The 17076-nt window shown below is 37.5% G+C and overlaps 1 non-coding gene across 1 annotated transcript; it reads left to right on the plus strand.

Annotated features, from left to right (window-relative positions):
• The first annotated feature begins 4412 nt into the window (after positions 1-4412).
• Positions 4413-4484, plus strand: TRNAP-AGG. Its single transcript has one exon. It is a non-coding gene; the product is annotated as a tRNA-Pro (tRNA).
• Positions 4485-17076: the final 12592 nt, after the last annotated feature.

Raw genomic sequence — 17076 nt, forward strand, 5'->3', positions numbered from 1 at the left:
GCTTTCATAGTCATCTCCAAATTTCTCAATCAACCCCAACAACCCATTTAAACATTGTGATGGAGTGATACAAACCACTCCTTGCGTTTTGGATTAGCAAGCTTCCTCTCTTTTCTTTTCACCTCTAAAACTTCCCCTAACACAAAGGTGGTAGTCATTATAAATTTGCTTTGGGAGCTAATTTGACCCTTCTTTCCTAGATTAAATAGCTACACCTGAAATACTTATAATTTCGTTGTTTTACTTTCAAAATTTGTTAATCAATTAAATATCTATGAATTTTAATAATTTACCCATTAATTTTTTTCGTAAATAAATTTACTTTTCTTGTAGTGATAAGTAATCACATTTACTTTTATTTTATTTCAACTCATTTTTTGATGTGGAAATAATATTATTATATACCAAAGTTGTCATATATATAACTTGAATCAAAACAAGTTATATAAGATAGTTGGGATACATGGGGTGGCAATCATTGCTGGCAATTATGAAATTTCCGATCACTTAAAAGTGATTTTAAATCAAGTCAAAAGCCTTGTTCCGATCACTTTTGGTATCCAGAAAAATCTTTGTTGCTATTTCCGGCCACTTTTTGCTTTCGACTTGATTTAAAATTACTTTCAGGTGGTCGGAAATTTTAAAATTTCCAGCAATGATATGCAACCCCTAACCGAGTTAGTTGGATAATTGGTTTAGTAATTGCAAGCGTTTAAGTTTGACTCTCTATGAGAGCTGTCTATCTTTAAAACGCTTTGTATTATATTACTTCCAATTAGACACCATTGAAATTGGGCATTTGGTCTAGTGGTATGATTCTTGCTTAGGGTGCAAGAGGTCCCGAGTTCAATCTCGAATGCCCCTTACTCCTCCAAATTGAATTTCAGTTCAGCTACAAACAACTTACTATCTTCTATAATTGAATTTCAGTTCCTTGGGGAAGTTGGCTCTATAATTGAATTTTAGTTCAGCTACAAACAACTTGGGGAAGTTGGCTTAGGAAGTCATACATACATGTAGTCTTAAATAGGAAGTAGGATTCTTTTATGCGTTATTGAAAATCTAACAAATTTATTCAATTATGTATTTTTCTCTCTAACCATTACGACAGATAACAACAATATTTATTGAAGAAATTTGTTTCTCAACACATTTTTATATATGTATTGTTTTAAATTTTGAATATTCTTGTTGCATACAAGAATATCTTGAGATATGTTAATTCAATTTTTGGTCCTAGATTTATAAGTGGCAATTCACTTTTAGTCATTTTTTATCAGAACATCCATTTTGTTTTGAATACGCTTTAGTTTTATTCTTATTATTTTCTTTTAGCAAGAAATGAGATTTTGAATTGGAAGAAGGATTTCAAGGCCGGTGTTAAGTTTTCTTTTCTTCCTGTTTGTTTGGGAATATCTTTGAATTCAGCGTTTCATAGTCACTTCCAAATTTCTCAGTCAGCCCAACAACCCATTTAAACATTTTGATTAGCCAGCTTCCTCTCTTTTCTTTTCACCTCTAGAACTTCTCCAAACACAAAGTTACTACTTAGTAGTCATTATAAATTTACTTTGGGGACCAATTTGACCCTTCTTTCCTAGATTAAATTGCTAAACCTTAAATACTTATGAATTTCATTGTCTTACTTTCAAAATTTTGTTAATCAATTAAATATCTATGATTTTAATTTAATAATTTATGCATCAATTTTTTTTGTAAATAAATTTACTTTTCTTGTAGTGATAAGTAATCACATTACTTTTATTTTATTTTAACTCATTTTTTGATGTGGCAATAGTGTAATATTATATTACCAAAGTTGTCATATATATAACTTATAATTGCTATTGACATTATCCAATATTTTATTCACATCCTAAATTTCGCGGGCTATTAAGTTAGAATGCCCTTGAAAGAGAGTGTCAAAATCATTCTTCCAAAAGGCTGAACCACAACCCTAAGGGCCTCCCACACCCCGGCCCAACAGAACATTTGGGAGGTGCTCACTGCGCACAAGGAGCCACCCTCACTTTGAAAGGTTGTTCCCACACTGCCGCTAGTGAGACTCAATCCTTGGTCATTCTTCTAAAGTTTCACCTCTATGACCAGTTGAGCTACCCATGCGGGCGAGAGTGTCAAAATCATGTTACTATTATTAGTCGTATATATTTAAACAATTGAAAAAAACTATTAAAGATGAATAGGTATTGTGTGTTATATATCATGCTAAGCACCTTGTGCGTATATCACACCTCTGTGTCTCTCCTCGAAGAAAGATCACAGGATAAAAAAATAAAAAAAAAAAAAAAAAAAAAACTCATACGGTGGCCTTCTATTAAAGCATAACAAAACAAAAACTTCCAAAAACAAATTTTTAATATAAAACAATTATTTAAATATAGCAAATTAGAGTGGTGCACTGGAAGCTGGTGAGCCCATAACCTACAGGTCCCAAGATTGAAACTTGGCTTTGATATTTAGATTTTAAATGCCTCTTAAGACACCAAAATGCTACCTTACCTACCTACACATATAGCTAGTACTATACACTGAGTAGGAGATGTATGTTAGTTTCTTTTAAAGTTTCCCCATGAGGTTTAAATTTATTTTAAGATACCAAAATATTACATTACCTGTAGTGAGTAATAATTGTTGAATTACAAAATAGTACACTTTCTTTTTAAAGTTTCCCCACGAGGCTAAACACTTACAAGCAATTATTGTTAAATGAGTAGAGTATGTGATTTCCATACATACCTAAAATGTTATAAGTTTGGTTCTTGTTAATACCCTTTTGGTTGAACCTCTCATACACGGTTTTATATGTGCAATTAAGTTGGCCCAGTGCACACCCATGGCTTGTGTTTGTATCACACCCTCGGTCACGCGATATAACGACCTGCGTGATGGTCCATTTCTAATTTAATTTAGTTGCAAAATCTAGGTTTCTAGTTTTATTCACTCAAATTAACTACCTTGTTGGACAATAATCACAATATCCACGTCCTAATCTGCAGGATTTTGTACTTTTTGATTAGTTGTATGAATTGATTAGTAAATATTTTTATATTATTGACTTCATATCTATTTTACATCATATCACTTTGTTATAGTCATAGTTTATTTTTCTCTATATTTTATGTATGCCGTTTCCATTTATTGCATAAAATCTACTTCCTTTTGAGGAAATTATGAAATCTGGTTTCATTGTCTCTGACAATTTTTTGCGATCAAGTGGATGTGTTTTGAATGGGCTTTAGTTTTATTCTTATTAGTTATTTATTTTATTTTTTATTTTTTTTAGCAAGAAATGAGATTTCTGAATTGGAAGAAGGATTTCAAGGCCGGTGTTGAGTTTTCTTTTCTTCCGTTTGTTATTTGTATGCATGGGAATATCTTTGAATTCAGCTTTGCCAAATTATTGTGTGGACCATAACAAAAAGTACATTTTTAATATACTTAATATATATTACTTGTCTATTGAATGTACACTCAGTACACAAATAATGTACATTTTTAATATACTAAAAGTACATTATTGTTGTATTGAATGTACATTATATTACACTATATATACAAAAATGGTCCACACAACTTCTGTAGACCATGGTCCGCACAATAATGATTGTTCAGCTTTCATAGTCATCTCCAAATTTCTCAGTCAGCCCCAACAACCCATTTAAACATTTTGTTTACCCAGCTTCCTCTCTTTTCTTTTCACCTCTAAAACTAGCTTCCCCAAACACAAAGTTGGTAGTCATTATAAATTTGCTTTGGGGGCCAATCTGACCCTTCTTTCCTAGATTAAATAGCTACACCTTAAATAATACTTATGAATTTCATTGTTTTACTTTCAAAAATTTGTTAATCAATTAAATATCTATGAATTTTAATAATTTACCCATTAGTTTTTTCGTAAATAAATTTACTTTTTTTTTTTTTTTTGTAGTGATAGGTAATCACATTACTTTTATTTTATTTCAACTCATTTTTTGATGTGGCAATAATATTATATTATATTACCAAAGTTGTCATATATATAACTTGAATCAAAACAAGTTATATAAGATAAGTTGGGGATACATAGGGTGCAACCACTGCTGGAAATTATGAAATTTCCGACCACCTGAAAGTGATCTTAAATCAAGTCGAAAGCCTTGTTTCGATCAATTTTGGTATACGGAAAAATCTTTGTTGCTATTTCCGGCCACGTTTTGCTTTTGACTTGATTTAAGATTACTTTCAGGTGGTCGAAAATTTTAAAATTTCCAACAATGATATGCAACCCCTAACCGAGTTAGTTGGATAATTGGTTTAGTAATTGCAAGCTTTTAAGTTTGACTCTTCATGAGAGCTGTCTATCTTTAAACCTCTTAGTATTATATTACTTCAAATTAGACACTATTTAAATTGGGCATTTGGTCTAGTGGTATGATTCTTGCTTAGGGTGCAAGAGGTCCTGAGTTCAATTCTCGGAATGCCCCTTATTCAAATTGAATACAGTTCAGCTACAAACAACCTGTGCAAGTTGGCTCTATAATTGAATTTTAGTTCAAATTTCAAATCCCAAGTAGGATTCTTTTATGCGTGATTGAAAATCTATCAATTTTATTCAATTATGTATTTATCCTTCTTGGCTAAGGTTCAATGTCTTTTATAAATATAAGAAATTTTTCTCTCTAACCATTACGAAAGATGACAACAGTATTTATTGAATAAATTTGTTTCTCACACATTTTTATATATGTATTGTTTTAAATTTTGAATATTCTTGTTGCATACAAGAATATCTTGAGATATGTTAATTCCATTTTTGGTCCTAGATTTATAGGTGTCAATTCACTTTTAGTCCCTTTTTTTTTATCAGAGCATCCATTTTGGTCCTAATATTATTTTGACATGACCAATTTTGGTACTTTATCAAAAAAATCGTTGAAATTTTATTAAATACAAGAACATTTAACTCTTAAATTATGATTTTTTCAAAAAAGTAAACATAAAAAATATAACGGGTCAACGCACTTTGTATTAAAAAGATCAAAATTTCTTTCAATTTAACGAAATTTCAACGATTTTGTTGATAGAGGACCAAAATTGGTCATGTCACGATACTATTATGACCAAAAGTGGATGTTTTGATAAAAAAGTTCTAAAAGTGGACTATCACTTATAAATCTAGGACCAAAAGTGGAATTAACATTTTTTTAATTTACAAATAATTTATTGAATTCCCAATTATTCATCATTATGTTTTATTTTTCTTAGAAATATTTTAAAAATCATAAAATTGATTAAACGAATCAAACATCTTAATTAATTTTCTAGGTAATTTAATTTTTATGTTTCTATGATAACTCCGAATATGTTAATTATTTTTTTGCAAATTTATTTCTATCAATTGGTTAAAAATATTTTTCCAAGAATTTAATTGATGAGAAACTATCAAAAGCCCTCAACTTTACGTTTTATTGGACAATTAAAAGAAGTATTTTACATAATATTTTTCTCTATTCTCATAAATTCAATGCTGATATATATATATATATATATATATATATATATATTGAAATGTTCCCGTGTGGATGTGCGGTGGATTAATGTGCGTGAGATTTGTACTCAATGTGCGTGAGTGTTGTGTTTAATGTTCTTGAGATTTATACTTAATGTGCGTGAATGTGTAAAATGCAGCAGAAAATAGATGTCAGCTTCTTCCCCATCCCAGTAGCCATTGCCCCCTCCCTGATCATGATGATGCGGAGGCGGGCTATGGTGGTTAAGAATTATGGGAATAGTACAACAGAAATCCATACTTAGCTGCTGTGCAAATTTTACTGTACGTGAGTCATCTATATAAACATTCAACTGCACTGAAGGTAGCTGATAATCCAGAATCCATGGCCAAATTGAAGGAAGAAGTAACAAGAAGCTTGGGCGTTAATGTGTGTGAGTTTATGTTCTGCTTCCTTCTGAGCTCGTAATTATGAAATACTCACGCATATTAAGCACAAATCTCACGCTCATTAAACACAATACTTAGGCACATTAAGTACAAAACTCACGTATATTAACATAACGCACATTAAGTACAAATCTCAGGGACATTGAGTACAAATCTCACGCACATTAAATATAAACTTCACACACATTAATCCACCGCACATCCGCACGGGAAACCACAAATGCACCTGATCCCTATATATATATATATATATATATATATATATATATAGGAGTTATTTCTTTCAAGGAAAATCTTTGCGCCCTCCACTGTGAACATGTAGAGTCTGTTAGGCCTTTGAAAACAAGAATTGAGTAGTTTGGTTGGTTCGCAACATATAATGTTATGCGTATAATCATAGCTAAACTATCTAATAAATTAAAAAAAGGTGACATATAAAAGGGGAAAAATTTAGAGGGTAAGTAGCATTACTCAAACTCTTAATTTGCAATCTGGAAATACAAATTCCTACGTAATCCTCATTCTTCTCCAGATGGGATTCCAACTCCTAGTGGGAAAAATAACGAAATTACATTCTTCTCCCATGCATGGATACTATTAACAGCTCACTAGCTAGTTTCCTAATCTCACCGACATTGGAATTTCGTTTTGCCCCCTATATGTATTCCTCATTCTTTCCTGGACAGAAAGATGTCTCCTTTCATCGTTTACACTCTGATCTGAATTGAAAATGTCTGAGAATTGCCCCACTCTGCTTAATTTGTTTCCCGTTACGGAAAATAACGCAATGGAGAGCGTGTCTTCTGCTACTCTAACAGTATGTTTGGTTAACGGAATGAATTTTGAGGTAATAGGAATGCTATTTCATAAGGAATGGTGTGACACCCCATAATAGTCTCTTTGTTAATTTATTCATAAAAATCTTGAAATTTAATAGTCGAGGGATTAGATTTTGACTAGTCACTTAAGTCAAAGGGTTGTACCTTGTGCTTCTTGGGTTGTGCCCTTGTTTCCTTGTCTTTCCAACTTTAGTAAGGGTAAGAATGTCTTTCTACCTAAGGTTTGTGGTTCAAGCTAACCTAGAAACACTTTTTCATTTCATTCACCCTACAATCTAAACACAAAAACCTCTAGCCTCTCTCTAAAAAGGAGAAGCTTCTTCTCCAAGCTAGGATTTGAGCATCCAAGTCTTGAAAGTTTGGCTCCCAAGATTCCTACTTTCTTCATCTTGAGCATAGGGGAGGGTAAGATCCTTGGTCTTTTAGTGTTTTTAACCTCCTTTTAGGTGTCTTTTTCTAAAGATAGAATCTTTGTTGTCTTTTGGTTTGTGTATGAAGTTGGTGTGAAAGAGGAGCTTTAGGAAAGGCTTTCTAATGGTGAAAAGAGGAAGTTATTAGGCTACAAAGGTAACCCATGCTTTACAAAACATATTTTTTTTTTACTTATATAATGATTTCTTGGCTTCTACTTGTGATTCTTGTGTTGGAATGTGAGATTTGATACATTAGATTGTGGTGATGCATGTTTAGAGCTTGTTCTTAGGGTTCTTGAATGCCATTGCTTGACTATTTCTTGGGTTCAAGTCATATTGTTGTTGTGTGTGAGATTTTGGGTGTTTTGGACTTGAATTTGGATTTGTTGTTAAAAATCCCTGATGGGAGGTTTTGGTGTACAGGGTGGTACCCGAGGGCGGAATGGTGGGCATAGGCCTACCCGCCATCCCACCCGTGGGGAATAGGTGCGCCGTGGGTTGGTACCCGCAGGTGGTTGTCCACCCATGGCCCCACCCGCGGAGTACATTATTGATGTTGGCCGGGGATTTGTTCCCCGTGATTCTTTTAACTCGGTATTGATGTTTTTACATCCTGATGTTTTTTTATTGGACTATTTGTGAGTCTTCTTGATGTTTCGTATGTCTAGAACGGTATGTTAGGAATCCATGTAGGATTTTTTGTCTTGAATCGTGCTAAGGGTCTGACTTTGTGATTCGTTGGACTATTGTGAGTCTTGAATGTTCTTTGGAACTACTTTTGGTTTACCCGTTTGATAAGCATGCTAGTTTGATGTTGAAATGCTAGTATGTGCGGTTTGTTCTTTCCTATTGGGATTGGCAACTTGTGTTGGCCATCGTTTGGTGTTGGATTGTGATCCTTCGTTGTTGAGTATGGTTCCATGTCTTTGTTGTGATCCATTGATTGATTCCTATGATGTGAGCGTATGTAATTGTTGTACCCTTTGATTGATACTTGATTAAGGTTATTGTTGAACCTTAGTCCTGTTGGTAATGATGATGACCTTGTGTGACTATGATTGAGATTGGTGGTTTGTTACTTGAGCTTTGCTCACGAGATTGGCGGTTTTGTGATATGAGATTTAATGGTACCCTCGTGTACTGAGAGATCGGTGGTGAATAGGAGTGTCGGCGTGGGGGCGACGGTCCCCGGAGGCAAAAGGTTGGACTAAGAAGTACAAGGTGGCACTAGGAGGTAAAGGTTGGAACCGAAATAAGGCCGGGGGTATCCATAAGGTTGGAACAGGGCATAAGGTTGGAACTATGATACTTGTGACATGTAGTTGTCACTGTGGCATGTAGTTGCCAATGTGTGAATGTGTATTCTTATTTGTGAGCATTACTTGATGAATTCTACTTTGTGATTAGTAGAATGTATCTTGAGTTGTATCGTTCTTCACGTTTCCTGTATTGTTGTTGTTATAAGGATGGTGATTCCCTTTTCCTTTTGAGAGTGTTTGATGAGTCCTTGGAGTTGACTTCTCTCTATTGCTTTTGAAATGATATATACCGTTTTCCGTTTCAAAATGATTTTGATTTATACTTATCTATATATGTTATTTAACGCGTATTGATGGGTTACCAGCGATATTCGCTGACCAGGTGTTATCGCCATGTTTTCCTTGTTCTACATGTTTTGAGTAGATGCCCGAGAGCGCTAGACTTGGAACGATAGATAGCTTAGTGACCTTGTCTAGACGTTATGTTTTGATGGCCTCTAAGCCTTTTTAGCGGCCTATGTGCCTTGACTCCTTATGACTTGTTTAAACTGTTTAGTTTTCCCGCCTGTGCACCTATGACTGAGATAGGTGTCAGGTGTGGCATAACATACCCTGATTTTATCTCGCTTCCGTTGCATTATGCTTTGACAATTAGATGTTTGCTTGTGCATTTAAGTTTTAAAAATGTGGTAAAAATCGGGGGTGTTACAGTTGGTATCAGAGCCTAGGTTTGAGCCTAGGATGTTAAGAGTGGGACTTCAAGAACCTAAGTTGAGCTTAGGTTAGTGCTTGTAGGTTGAGACTCTAAGATGCTTAGTGAAGCCTTTAAGTGTTTAAGAACCTAAGTATAGGATCCTTAGGATGCGCGGTGAGGTTGTGAGTTCTCTAATCATTTTCTATTGTGCTTCATGTACCTTGTTTTCCTTTTAGCTTTGGTTCTCTTTAGTTTAGGCACCAGGTAAGGGTGCGAGCCCTAAGTTTCCTCCCGTTATCGTGTTGTTTCTGTAGAAGTCAAGGATGGCACCATCAAGACGTCGTGCAAGCTCTTCAAAAGCGGTCACTAATTAACAGTTAGCTCAAAGCCTCCATCAGCTGACGCAGATCACCCAGACGCTGAGCAACGCCCTCCTCAACAACAACCACCTTCCTTAGAATGGGAATCGCGATGTGGTACGCCAAGTCACAAGTCTCCGTCCCCCGGTCTTCGCCGGTGGTGAAGATCACGCAGTGCTGGATGAGTGGATCCGGATGTTAGACAAGATCTTCGAAGCTGTGGTTTTCCCGGAGGATCGCCAAGTAAAGTTGGCTACGATTTACCTTAGGCAAGAAGCGGATTTGTGGTGGATGCTTGAAAGGCCAATTTGTAGACAGGATCTGGAGATCATGTTGGGAAAACCTGAAGTTTAAGTTACGTGAGCGGTTCTATCCTGCTCATGTCAAGGAGGCCTACCTTTGTGCAGCTGACCTCTACCGGGTACAATAATTTCAGAATGGAATTCGGGAGAACCGTAAGAGGAAGCTTGATGGAAGTGTTTCACCTGTGGTTAAGAGTTTAATGGCTACTGGTGCTGAATCAACAAGAAGCCTTCAAAGAGACGACTCTAAGCGAGGTAAGACTCCCCAGCCAATCTGGAACAACAAGGCTAAGGGAAGGCGCTCCGTTTGCAAGAAGTGTGGAAGTGACCACCTCGACGTTGAGTGTCTAGGGAAACCGGTAGTGTGCTTTGCTTGTGGCAAGAAGGGTTACCGGTCCTTTGAGTGCAGGAGTAAGAGGAAGACTTCAACGGACTCAAAACCAGTTGTTAGTGTGGTACCCCGGTCGTGAAGTAAACCTCGAAGTGGAAGCAACAATGGACTTAGTGGAAGTAGCATCCAGGACCTGTGTACGAAGTCGGGACCTCGGCAAGGCAAGATCCACAGTCGTGAGGCAGATGCAAGTGGGAACCGTTGAAGTAAGTCTCGTACCCTTTTATTCCACATTCCTTTGTCTTTGTGCCCTTCATGGTGTGTTAGCTTTGGGCATTAGCTTGTTTGAGAGTCACTCTTGACCCCTTTTATTTTTCCTTTCCCCTAGAGAAACCCAATCACCCTTTTTGCCAAGTAATCCTTTTCTTCCAAACCTTGTTCTTGTTTTCTTTCCAAACCATCTTGTGCAAGTCGGCAGTGACTTCAGGTTATGAAGGAATCTGGCAACGTCTAAGAGTTAAGCCGCGTCTAAGTCGAGGCAGAGTGCCTTCCGTTCGACAAGCGTAGTGATCAGCATCAAGCTGAAGTTTCGCCGGATGTCGTGAACCTTTTTCACCTCTTGAAGCCAATCTTCCTCTCTTACCCTAGTCAAATCCCATGCCTTATCTCGAGAAATCCTTCCTATCTTTTCAAACATCGTTCTAGTTTCCCTTTTGATTTGACTCTGTTCAAGGTTACAACCTCACCTTTCCTAGTTGTGACTTTGAAAATCTTGATTCCCTTCCTAATCAGCGCTATCCTTGAGTTTAAACCGGATACCCTCTGTGGGGAAATCCTTTTCAACTCCCTTAAACCTCGTTTTGATCCCTTAATTCTTAAGTTGTAGCCCTGTTTACCTTTCTTCTCTTCTTAACCAATGTGATCTTCGAGTTTTCAAACCTTAATCCAGTCACTCTAATCCTTTCCGTTGAACCGCATTTCTTCTTGTGAGCCTTCTTTTTCCTGAGTCACCTTTCTCCTTTGTTACCATTCCTGTTTTGGACCTTTCATCCGGACCGAAAGTTTTGAAGTTTCAAGCGTTGCTTTGTAGAAAGTTGTGGGTTGTGTGCTAATGCAAGTGTTAAGTCAGCAGCCTGCATCAAGTTAGCCCAAGGGCTAGGGAGAAGGGCATCCTGCTCGTGTTTTGGATCTGGCAGTTGTAGTCTTTGTCTCGAAGTGGCGGATCAAGTTCAAGCAGATATCGAGCTGAAGTTGTGTAGTGTGAGTACCTTGTTTCCTTTGGTTGAAGAAGTCAGCGGACGACAGTTGAAGACGCCAATCTGGTTCTTTGATCCCGAGTGGTCTAGCTCTAGAGTCCTCTTGGTGTCAGTTTTGGTTATAGGTTGTGTCTTAGCTGAGACGTTAGTTTGGGTAGATCGTTGGCTAGTTTTAAGCAAGGAGTTAAGTTTAAGGTAGAATTAGTATCCTTTCCGGTAAGTCTTCTATCTATCACTTTATCTTTCTTTCTTCCCTTACCTTTGTGAACCCTCAGCCTATTTCTAAGCCTTGTCACTCGTTTTGTTAACCGACGGTTTTGATGTTGAACTTCGTTGTTTCCAAGCCTACCAATCTTACGACCTTAATTTGAACCCTTGGTTTCTCAAACTTTGGTTAGTGGCGAACACCTTTTCGTTAAAAACCTCGTTTGCATCTTATCTCTAAGCTTCGTCACCCGTTTTGCAAGCCGACCGTTTTTGTTGGGGAACCCTGTTGCGTCCCTTGCTTGTTTTGGTTGTCGGCTCATTTGTAGTTGTTGCTTGTTGGTTGTGCTTAGTTGTTTTCCCTTGTTTGCCTTGTTGGTTAGTTTGTTGTTTGGGTAGTTGGTTTAGTTGTTTTGCTTTGATAGAATCTAGTTGTTTTGAGTTTTGGCATGGTGTAGAAGGCCCAAGTTGTCCGTGAGGTGGTGTTTGTGTTTGTGTTGCTCGAGAAATTCCTTTTGTGACATTTTGAAACCTTGCATTTTCTTGATTCTTGAAAATTTTACACCATTTGAACCCTTGAAGTTTTGTGTGATGCTATTATTGCCTTCCTTTGTCACATTGATTGATTCGTTGTTACCTGTTTGATTGAACTCATCGTGCCCAAGCTTCAGGGACGAAGCTTCTTGTTAGGGGGAGAGGATGTGACACCCCGTAAATCCAAACTCTAAGCAAGGATAAATTAGAGAATTAATGGTAGTCTCTTTGTTAATTTATTCCTAAAAATCCTAAAGTTTAATAGTCAATGGATTAGATTTTGACTAGTCACTTAAGTCAAAGGGTTGTACTTTGTGCTTCTTGGGTTGTGCCCTTGTTTCCTTGTCTTTCCAACTTTAGTAAGGGTTAGAATGTCTTTCTACCTAAGGTTTGTGGTTCAAGCTAACCTAGCAACACTCTTTCATTTCATTCACCCTACAATCTAAACACAAAAACCTCTAGCCTCTCTCTAAAAAGGTGTAGCTTCTTTTCCAAGCTAGGGATTTGAGCATCCAAGTCTTGAAAGTTTGGCTCCCAAGATTCCTACTTTCTTCATCTTGAGCATAGGGGAGGGTAAGATCCTTAACCATTTAGTGTTTTTAACCTCCTTTTAGGTGTCTTTTTCTAAAGATAGAATCTTTGTTGTCTTTTGGTTTGTGTATGAAGTTGGGGTGGAAGAGGAGCTTTAGGAAAGGCTTTCTAAGGGTGAAAATAGGAAGTTAATAGGCTACAAAGGTAACCCATGCTTTACAAAACCTATTTTCTTACTTATATGATAATTTCTTGGCTTCTACTTGTGATTCTTGTGTTGGAATGTGTGATTTGATGCATTATCTTGTGGTGATGCATGTTTAGAGCTTGTTCTTAGGGTTCTTGAATGCCATTGCTTGGCTATTTCTTGGATTCAAGTCATATTGTTGTTGTGTATGAGATTTTGGGTGTTTTGGACTTGAATTTGGACTTGTTAATGAAAATCCCCAAAGGGATGTTTTGGTGTACAGGGTTGTCCCCGCAGGCGGAACGGCGGGCAGAGGGCGGATCCCACCAGCGGGGAACAGGTGCCTCATGGGTTGGTACCCGCGGGCGGAACCGAAGGGTGGTTGTCCACCCGTGGCCCCACCCGCGGGGTACATTATTGATGTTGGCTGGGGATTTGTTCCCCGTGATTCTTTTGACTCGGTATTGATGTTTTGACCTCTCGATGTTGTTTTATTGGGCTATTTGTGAGTCTTCTTGATATTCCGTATGTCTAGAACGGTATGTTAGGAATCCATGTAGGATTTGTTGTCTTGAATCGTGCTAAGGGTCCGACTTTGTGATTCGTTGGACTATTGTGATTCTTGAATGTTCTTTGGAACTACTTTTGGTTTAACCGTTTGATAAGCATGCTAGTTTGATGTTGAAATGCAAGTATGTGTGGTTTGTTCTTTCCTATCGGGATTGGCAATTTGTGTTGGTCATCGTTTGGTGTTAGATTGTGATCCTTCGTTATTGAGTTTGGTTCCATGTCTTTGTTGTGATCCATTGATTGATTCCTATGATGTGAAAGTATGTAATTATTGCACCCTTTGATTGATACTTGATTAAGGTTATTGTTGAACCTTAGTCCTATTGGTAATGACGATGACCTTGTGTGACTATGATTGAGATTGATGGTTTGTTACTTGAGCTTTGCTCACGAGATTGCGGTTTTGTGATATGAGATTTAATGGTACCCTCGTGTACTGAGAGATCGGTGGTGAATAGGAGTGTCGGCGGGGGGCGACGGTCCCCGGAGGCAAAAGGTTGGACTCAGAAGTATAGGTTGGCACTAGGAGGAAAAGGTTGGAACCGAAATAAGGCCGGGGGGTAGCCATAAGGTTGGAACAGGGCATAAGGTTGGAACTATGATACTTGTGACATGTTGTTGTCACTCTGTCATGTAGTTGCTAATGTGTGAATGTGTATTCTTTGCTTATGAGCATGTCTTGATGAATTCTACTTTGTGATTAGTAGAATGTATCTTGAGTTATATTGTTCTTCATGTTCCTGTCTTGTTGTTGTTATAAGGATGGTGATTCCCTTTTCCTTTTGAGGGTGTTTGATGAGTCCTTGGTGTTGACTTCTCTCTATGGCTTTTGAAATGATATATACTATATTCCGTTTCAAAATGGTTTTGATTTATACTTATCTATATATATACTATTTAATGCGTATTGATGGGTTACCAGCAATGCTCGCTGACGCGGGTGTTATCCCCAAAGTTTTCCTTGTTCTACATGTTTTGAGTAGATGTCCGAGAGCGCTATACTTGGAACTTTAGATAGCTTAGTCACCTTGTCTAGACGTTATGTTTTGATGGCCTGTGACCCTTTTGAGCGGCCTGTGTGCCTTGACTCTTTATGACTTGTTTACACTGTTTAGTTTTCCCCGCCTGTGCACCTATGACTGATATAGGTGTCAGGTGTGGCATAACATACCTTGATTTTATCTAGCTTCCATTGCTTTATGCTTTGAAGATTAGATGTTTGCCTGTGCATTTAAGTTTTAAAAATGTGGTAAAAAAATCGGTGGTGTTACAGTTGGTATCAGAGCCTAGGTTTGAGCCTAGGATGTTAAAAGTTGGACTTCAAGAACCTAAGTTGAGCTTAGGTTAGTGCTTGTAAGTTGAGACTCTAAGATGCTTAGTGAAGCCTTTAAGTGTTAAGTACCTAAGTATAGGATCCTTAGGATGCGCGGTGAGGTTGTGAGTTCTCTTATCGTTTTCTATTGGTGCTTCCTGTACCTTGTTTTCCTTTTAGCTTTGGTTGTCTTTAGTTTAGGCACCAGGTAAGGGTGCGGGCCCTAAGTTTCCTCCCGTTATCATGCTATTTTTGGTAGAAGTCAAGGATGGCACCATCGAGACGTCGTGCAAGGTCTTCAGAAGCGGGCACCAATGAACAGTTAGCTCAAAGCCTCCATTAGCTGACGCAGATCACCCAGACGCTGAGCAACGCCCTCCTCAACAACAACCGCCCTCCTCAGAATGGGAATCGCGACGTGGTACGCCAAGTCTCAAGTCTCCGTCCCCTGGCCTTCGCCGGTGGAGAAGATTTCGGCAGTGCTGGATGAGTTGATCCGGATGTTTGACAAGATCTTCGAAGCTGTGGTTTGGCCCGGAGGATCACCAAGTAGAGTTGGCTACGTTCTACCTTACGCAAGAAGTGAACTTGAGGTGGATGCTTGAAAGGCCAATTTGTAGACAGGATCCGGAGATCATGTTGGGAAAAACCTGAAGGTTAAGATACATGAGCGGTTCTATCCTGCTCATGTCAAGGAGGTCTACCTTTGTGCAGCTAACCTCTACCGGGTACAACAAGTTCAGAAAGGAATCCGGGAGAACCGTAAGAGAAAGCTTGATGGAAGTGTTTCACCTGTGGTTAAGAGTTTAATGCTACTGTGCTGAATCAACAAGAAGCCTTCAAAGAGACGACTTAAGCGAGGTAAGACTCCCAGCCAATCTGGAACAACAAGGCTAAGGGAAGGTGCTCCGTTTGCAAGATGTGTGGAAGTGACCACCCCGGCGTGGAGTGTCTAGGAAACCGTAGTGTGCTTTGCTTGTGGCAAGAAGGGTCACCGGTCCTTTCAGTGCAAGAGTAATGATAAGCTTAATTTCTAGGTATTATTTAGAGTAATTTTAGTAAGTGAGTTGGATAAATAAATTAAGTTTTAGGATCGATTTTATTATAAATATTATATTTAGTTATATGTTACTAGTTTAGATTGGTTTTAATAAATATTAGGCTAATGTTGTATTTTTATAAATATAAATAGGAGTTTTATTTTATCTATAGTATTAAATTTATTTGGTAATTTTATATTTAAATTTTAAATTAGTGTTTTAATTATTAAATTTAGTTAAGTGGTGTCATTAGATTAATATAATTATTATTATTATGTTAACTTAAGTTTGTTTTTTTTTTTTTTTTTTTGTTTCTTGTACAGATTAGCGCAGCAGAGAAAGAAAAATAAATAGATAAGGGTTTAGGGATTTGGATATAGATCATTGTGCGGACGGCATAGTAGAAAAAAGACGAAAAGAATTAAAAGAAACCCTTTGGGAATTGTTATTTTGGAGGAGTTTCGGCAGAACACTTACAGAAGAGACGAAAAGCAGAAAGAAAAGAATAGGGAAAAAAGAAAGCTTGGAAGCGGCAGGCATGCGTAGATCATCGGCGAGAAGATCTGAGACTACATCGCAAGGAATTTTTGAGCTTCAATCGAAACTACCATCTCTGAGGCTTGAATTATTTATCTTCTCTATTTTTTCTTGTTCAAATTTCCAGAATACTATTTCGTGAACATTCCATACATTCAAATATGATTGAGTTAATTCCAGCAATAGTCCTCTGACTATTGTGATTTTCCAAAATTAGTCCTCGTCTTTTAATTTGGACAAAATAGACCCTTGACTATTAGAATTGTTCCAGTATTAGTCCTTCGGTTAAGAACCCGTTTGTTAGGTGTTAAGTAGAGGGTACAAAAGTCATTTCTTCTTATTGCCTTCTTCCACCAACTCCATCGACCATTGCTTTGTCAGAAAAGCTCACGCTGTCATACAAAACCCTCAACGACGCACGTCCGCACTCCAAAAATTCGTTCATCTAACTGCAAATCAAGCAATCCTTGAAGCTACTCAAAAAGCGTCGAAGATTCATATAATCGATTTGCTATTGTTCAGGGAATTCAATGGCTGCTCTTTTTACAGGCTTTAATTTGGCTACCAGGTCCGGCGGTAAGCCTGACAGCATCCGAATTTCCAGCATTCCCTCGCTGGTACGTACTCGCAAACTCCCCGACGGCGTCACTGTTAGCAACCGGTGACTGTTTCGCGATTTTGCGAAAGTTCTACCATTCCCATCAAATATTACCTCTGAATAGACACACGTGTAGATCATACTAATTTTT

This window comes from Ipomoea nil, unplaced genomic scaffold, assembly GCF_001879475.1.
Source record: "Ipomoea nil cultivar Tokyo-kokei standard unplaced genomic scaffold, Asagao_1.1 scaffold2139, whole genome shotgun sequence".
Classification (NCBI taxonomy): Eukaryota; Viridiplantae; Streptophyta; class Magnoliopsida; order Solanales; family Convolvulaceae; genus Ipomoea; species Ipomoea nil.